The 7,067-nt window shown below is 38.4% G+C and overlaps 1 long non-coding RNA gene across 1 annotated transcript in view; it reads left to right on the top strand.

Annotated features, from left to right (window-relative positions):
• The first annotated feature begins 2,548 nt into the window (after positions 1-2,548).
• Positions 2,549-7,067, top strand: part of LOC123611439 — a 233,729-nt gene continuing 229,210 nt past the window's right edge. The window contains exon 1 of the long non-coding RNA XR_006718670.1: positions 2,549-2,647. This is a non-coding gene — a long non-coding RNA (uncharacterized LOC123611439). The remainder of the gene's footprint in view (positions 2,648-7,067) is intronic.

The following is a 7,067-nucleotide window of genomic DNA, read 5'->3' as shown; positions in this document are numbered from 1 at the left end:
TAATTATTAAAATTTGTTCTTAACTTTCGTCTAGTTAAAATACAGCTGTATGAACAAACTCTTTTTTTTAAATATTCTTTTAATGTTTATTTATTTTTGAGACAGAGAGAGACAGAGCATGAGCGGGGGAGGGGCAGAGAGAGAGGGAGACACAGAATCGGAAGCGGGCTCCAGGCTCTGAGCTGTCAGCACAGAGGCCGATGCGGGGCTTGAACTCACGGACTGTGAGATCATGACCTGAACCGAAGTCGGACGCTCAACCAACTGAGCCACACAGGCGCCCCTGAACAAACAAACTCTTTACACAGAGCACGGAAGCAATAATGATAATCCAATAGAGATTACTCCATACTTAAGAGACCAAGAGTAAAAATATTACAGGTGGGGTCCCATGGGTGGCTCAGTCGGTTGAGCGCCTGACTCTTGATTTCGGCTCAAATCATGATCTCATGATTCGTGAGTTCAAGCCCCATGTCAGGCTCCGCACTGACAGTGTAGAACCTGCTTGGGATTCTCACTCTCTCACACTCTCTCTCTCTTCCCCTCCTGCAGGCTCCTCTCTCAAAATAAATAAACTTAAAAAAAAAAAACAGTACAGGTGTTGGGGCACCTCGGTGGCTCAGTCAGTTAAGTGTCTGGCTCTTGGTTTTGGCTCAGGTTGTGATCTCACAGAGTTCAAGAGTTCAAGCCCTGGGTCGTGTTCAGCATTGACAGTGTGGAACCTGCTCGGAGTTCTCTCTGTCTCCCTCTCCACCACTCTCTCATTCTCTCTCTCAAAATAAATAAATAAACTTAAAAAAATAATAGTACAGGTATTTGTCAAGGTGTACTGACAAACATTAAGTGGATACAAAGGTGCTGTTTTCCTTACTGTAAATGGTACAAATTAAAAATAGGGGGGCGTATGAAAAAAGGGAAGGAGGAGGAGAATAAAGAAAAGTAGAAGGAGGAGGAAGAAGGAAAGAGGAGGGGGAGGCAAAAAGTTAGTGATAAAGAATAAAATGTAATCAGATTTTTACTTATTTCATACAGAGCTTGAGAGTAAAAAAATAAATCTAACCTCACCAGCCAATGTCTCAATTATTCAGTCAGTGAACAAACTGGCGACATGTGCTCTTGATATAATTCAAGAACTAATTAATCATATATAAACTTTTTATGAAATATGGAACATTACCAACATAATAGCATGAGTATTAGAGCTTTAATATATTCAGCAATTTTAATTTCGTTTAAAGAAAATCTTTCAGTACAAAACAATCTAAGTTTTGACACTCTCTAGTTATCTGTCAATATTTTATGAGACTGAAAGAAATCATTAAGCAAAAACTAGTAAAAACTAATATTTTACAATGTACAAAATTTATATTTTACCATACAAAAGACACGGATGAGGGGCGCCTGGGTGGTTCAGTCAGTTAAACAACCAATTTTGGCTCAGGTCATGGTCTCACAGTTTGTGGGTTCAAGCCCCACATCGGGCTCTGTGCTGACAGCTTAGAGCCTGAAGCCTGGTTTGGATTCTGTGTCTCCCTCCCTCCTGTTCTTCTTCCACTCATGCTGCTCTCTTTCTGACTCTCAGAAATAAATAAACGTAAAAAAATAAAAAAAGACATGAATGAAACAAAGACCTAGAAAATTAACCCATGAATACCACAGTTTGTACATTCATTAGAGGGCAGGTAATATGATTCATCTTACAGTTAAATTGGCCATGGGAGGCTGTGAAGAAATTAATACTCCATATATTATTCATAAAATAAATACATTTGTCCATGTTGAAAGATAAAGCACTTTTTTTTCTGTTTAATCAATATGGAAAGAAAATAAAATTTAAATTATCAGTTATGTTTATAATTAAAAATTTAATATCTGCATATTCTGTTTTTTCAAATAAGGTTGTATTAGATGAATATGGCAAATGAATGAATGCCTAGAATTAAAAGGCAAAAGTGTGATGCATTTTTCTTCATGAATAGATATTATTACAGAACAGGAACAGCCTCTGTCTCAATGTGGTTATTTTTTTCTTGTTTAAATTTCAGTTCTGTTGAATCATGCAGGGAACAAAGATAAAATTAGGATTTTTTTTCGTTTTTTTTTTTTTTAGGACTGGTGGGAACATATAGGCTCAGAAAAACACCAGCGTAAAACACCATAGAGACTTACACTGAGGAAGCTAAATTATAACTGAACTATTAAAATCGTTAACCTCCAATCCAACCCCAAACACGTAAAATCTATTGTTTCAAGATTCAAACTATAAATCTAGAACCCACATGAAGCAATGGTTAATTAAAAGAAAGAATATATAGAAATGAATAATTTCTGCCATACAATAAAATGACTTTCTAAGTAGGTAATTGAGCTATAGCAGAAAAACAGAGGTTTAATTCTGAATAACGGACAATTAAATGAAAATTACAATGCAAGCCTAGTTACAAAATTCTATTAAATCTTGTTCCTTGTAAGTTTATCTTTATGTATATTCCAGTTGAGTAATATAATTGGTATTTTAATAACATGTTTTCCATTTTGTCCTAGAAGAAGAAAAGGGGAAAGGAAATAATGAAGAAACGGCCATTGCTCTGCCATTTTTCTATCAGCTTTAGCTGAAAAAAACTGCTTTGATGTGCTTCATTACAAGGTACCAACAGTATCAGGTGACAATTACCCTTTATTACAGCCTCAATATCCCCAGATAGAGTAATATATACTTTTAGTATAATATTAATATACTTTTAGTATAATATTAATATAGTATATTATCATACTAATTATTATAATTTTAGTATAATAATTATTATAATGTTGGTATAATAATAATTATTAATAAAAATTAGAATAATTTATACTTTTAGTGTAAATTTAACTTTTAGTAATATTTCCATAAATGTGTATCTGCTGGTGTTTACATGAAAAGCAGACATCTGATAATAGTTGACCCTTGAACAATGTAGAGGTGAGGGGTATCAACCCTCACATGGTCAAAGTCCATGCATAACTCTGGACTTCCCCAAAGTCAATAGCTTAACTAATAATGGCCTCCTGTTCATGAGAGGCTTTGCCAATAACAAACAATTGATGAACATACTTTGTATGTTATATGTATTATATATGCTATATTATACAATCAAGTAAACTAGAGAAAAGAAAATGTTATTAAGAAATTTATAAGGAAGAGAAAATACATTTACAATACTGTGCTGTATTCATTGTAAAAGATCTGCATGTAAGTGCACCTGCACAGTTCAGATCCCTGTTGTTCAAGGGTCAGCTATAACTGTCATTTGTTAAGAGGATGTTCAAGTTTGTGCGACAGAGATAACAGATGTTTTATATAAAAGAATGTGCAACGGAGAACAGAAGTATTGCAAACTAAGTAGCAATAAAATGGATAAAGTCATTAGAAAGAAAATAAGATGTTAGTCTGAAATATAGTCACATTCTAAGGTTTCTCCTTTTTTTTAATACATGTCATTTAGTCTTTTTGGAAAACTATACCCTTAGGTAAAAACATCACAGGATTTTGAGTTTTTATGTGCCATAGTTCTGTATTATAGAACTTATAATATTCTCAAAAGTATAAATAATCTAGGTACATAAGAAAATGTCAGCTTTATGAAGACTCCTAGCATATCAATATATATTCATTAATTCATTAATTCCTTCCATATGGAGTGTCTGCTATCCTCCAAACACTATTTAGTTCTAGGGATAAAAATGGTGAACAAGGTAAGTGCACAGTCTCAGGTACCATGCATTTTCTGTTCTATTGAGAAAGCATGAACAAACATACTAATGAGAAAAATAGTTTCAAATTGTCTTAAGCACCATGAGGGATATAACCAAGGTTTTAGAAACAAATGGCTGGAGGCAATGAGTACTAATTTCCAAAATTTTTCAATAAGAAGCTCAGAGAATTCCTTTTTGGAGAGTTTTTTTTTTTCATGTTTATTTATTTTAGAGAAAGAGAAGCAGAGAGAGAGGGAGACAGAGAATCCCAAGCAGGCCCTGAGCTGTCATTGCAGAGCCTGATGTAGGGCTCGAACTCACAAACTGTGAGATCATGTCCTGAGCTGAAATCGAGTCAGATGTTTAACCAACTGAGCAACCCAAGTGCCCCTGGAGAGGTGATTTTTAAGCTGAGACCTAAAAGATAAGAAGAAGCTGGGACTGCAAAGCTCCAGAAAAGAGAATGAGAAAAAAAGATTCTGAATGGGGCATTGGCTTCCTTGGGGTGAATGGCCAAGGAGAAGAATGAAATGAGGTTGGAAGGTGGAGGGGGGCAGGTGATACTAGGCCCTATAAGTTATGGTAGCAAGTTTGTATTTTATTCCCAGCGAAAAGAAAAATCTTTGAAGAGTTTTAAGCAATTTTTGACACAGACATTAATATTATTTGTCCCAATTAAATACTAGTTCCTAGATTTCAGAAACTCTAGTATTGATATCTTAGCCTATCTGACTCAAAACATAGGTATTTAATATCCAAAGTGTGGAGAAGGCACAGGAAATTATGTCAGAAGAAGAGTTTGAAGTAGACTGAAGAGAAAGGGTCATGAGAGTTCCTTATGATCCAATGAAGTCTGGGAAGAAAGACAGACACCAAGGTGGAGAAAAAAGCAGATTGTGACAAAAGGGTCAGAGCTTTCACTAGCTATTGTGAAATCCCAGTCAGAGGTGTGGAGTTAATTGAGGGGAAAGACAAATCAGAAGGGGTTTTGCCCACTTCTATTTTGAACTCTCAAAAGACAACCTCTACACTGTGGTATTTATAGCAACGTGGGTCAGACATGGCACAGAAAAAAATGAAGATATGGCAGCATTAAGCAGACAGAGTATCTGAGAAAATGGCAGAATTAAGCAGAGAGCGTTTCTGAAAAAAAAATGCACAGAGATGCCCTTGTTTTGTGGGGCATGGATGGGACTCAGAAGTGCCCACAAGCCCCATGGAGAAGTTGGAAGGTAACTGAGACCAGAGCTAGGAGGTCTACCTGGGACTACCCTTGCAAGAGACGGGTGATCATGGTGCAAAGCCACAGCACAAATGGTCTAATCAGGCACCACATGAGAGGTGGTTTTGAAAATAAGAGGAGAGGACCATCGAGACCTGAAGCGTCTAAGAGAACAAGTCACAGGTTTATGCTTTACCTCAGAACACAGTACAAGGATCCTGAGGATGGACCGGCCAGAGGGCCCAGAGGTCACCCCAGGAGCCCCAGGTGTCATCTCCCCTTCTGCAAAGGCAGGATGCCCCCTTGTGTCCCCTCTCCACATTCCCATTTGCCATTTGGAGACTTGCAAGTGGCAGTCTGGAGCAGAAAGCACTTTCCTGAAAAAAAAAAAAAAAAAAAAAAACATTTAATCCAGAGTCCGAGATACTATTAATTAGCCAAGTTAAAATTTCGACCATGAACTCTGTCCCTGTCTGGCAGGGTCGGGGCTTGTGATGGAGATTAGACAGTCAAGAACCCTCAATTACTTTGTACGTTGGGTGGTCCTGAGTATAAATGTGCCGCACTACCCAGCGCCTAGATTTAATAATTATTCCGTTTATTTCAGTTCACTGACAATATGTAATTAGTGTACATGTAAAAATGCATGTTTGCTAAGATATGTGCACTACTGTTAAAGAAATCCTCTGAAATGAGAAGTATTCTGAACCTGAGTAAGCAATCATATGTTCTGTGGCTGTCACTGTCACTGCCACCAACTGGCTCTGTAACCTGGGGCTAGTCATTTAATTTCTCTGGGCGTTAATTTTCCCTGAAAAATGAGGAGACTGGACTAAATCATTGCTAAGGTCAATTTTGATTTCTGATGTCTGTCATGTGAGTGCTAAAATGAGGCCTGCTGAGATGATGGCGGTTGGATTTGCATTAATCAAGAAACAATGATAATAAGTGTAGAACCATTTAATGAGTCCAGGCCATTTGCCTGGCACAAAGTAAGTCATTTTACATGGGTTGTTTCTAATCATCTAAATAAACCCATGAGGAAATAGAGGTTCAGAGAGGCTGTAATTTGCTCCGTGCTACACAGCTGGTCAGTGACAGGCTACTTGCAGCCCAGGTTTTCTCTGAGGTTTTTGAATCAGTTACTGTGGTACTTATAATCCGTCTCCTCCTATGGTTGGTTTTGAAGATTCTACCTTCTAGACACTGGTAAAATTCTATCCTTCGGGCTCCTCATGTTATGAAGCTATGTTTATAGCCTGAGGGTAGAGCAAATTTTCCCTCAGCTCCTGAAGAATTCACTTATATCATTCATTTAGCACTTATTCTCAAGGATTAACGACACCGTATATGTCCTGAGAGAATGTCAAGCACTTGGACTAAGGAATGCTCGGGAAATGTGTGGTACCAGCAGTGCTGGAATTCTGATGAGGAGAGTGAAATGCCAAAGGTGCAAAGGCCCAGGACGCACTCATGCCTGGGGCCATGCCAGTGTAGGGTCACCTCACCCCAGTGATGGCTCTGGGAAGCACAGAGAAGCTGGTGGGGTAGGTAGTTCATTGGCACCATTTGAAGTTCAGCAAGATTAAGTTTTGTTTTTTTTGTTTTTTTTTTTTTTTTTTTTAATTTTTTTTTCAATGTTTATTTATTTTGGGGACAGAGAGAGACAGAGCATGAACGGGGGAGGGGCAGAGAGAGAGGGAGACACAGAATCGGAAACAGGCTCCAGGCTCTGAGCCATCAGCCCAGAGCCTGACGCGGGGCTTGAACTCCCGGACCGCGAGATCGTGACCTGGCTGAAGTCGGACGCTTAACCGACTGCGCCACCCAGGCGCCCCCAAGATTAAGTTTTAGTAGTGAGGTCTACTGAAGTTTGGCTGCCCAGGGAGACCCTAGGTAGTGCCAGGAGAATCAAGTGGGTAGAAACAGAACTGGTGTCCAGAAATACAGAGCAGAAGTAAGCCAGGGTGGGCAGACCTTTTCTGGCAGCATATCTTTATAATAGAACAGCGAGTCACCAGAAGAGCTGAAACAGGAGTCACTGAGCAGATATCTTTTGGTGCAATCATTCCTTCAGGCTGAACCTTGACAATGCAGTGTTATAAATGGA

Source organism: Leopardus geoffroyi, chromosome C2 (assembly GCF_018350155.1).
Source record: "Leopardus geoffroyi isolate Oge1 chromosome C2, O.geoffroyi_Oge1_pat1.0, whole genome shotgun sequence".
In the NCBI taxonomy this organism is placed as follows: domain Eukaryota; kingdom Metazoa; phylum Chordata; class Mammalia; order Carnivora; family Felidae; genus Leopardus; species Leopardus geoffroyi.
The sequence above is the reverse complement of the archived record's forward strand: the minus strand, read 5'-3'. Positions and strand labels throughout refer to the sequence as shown.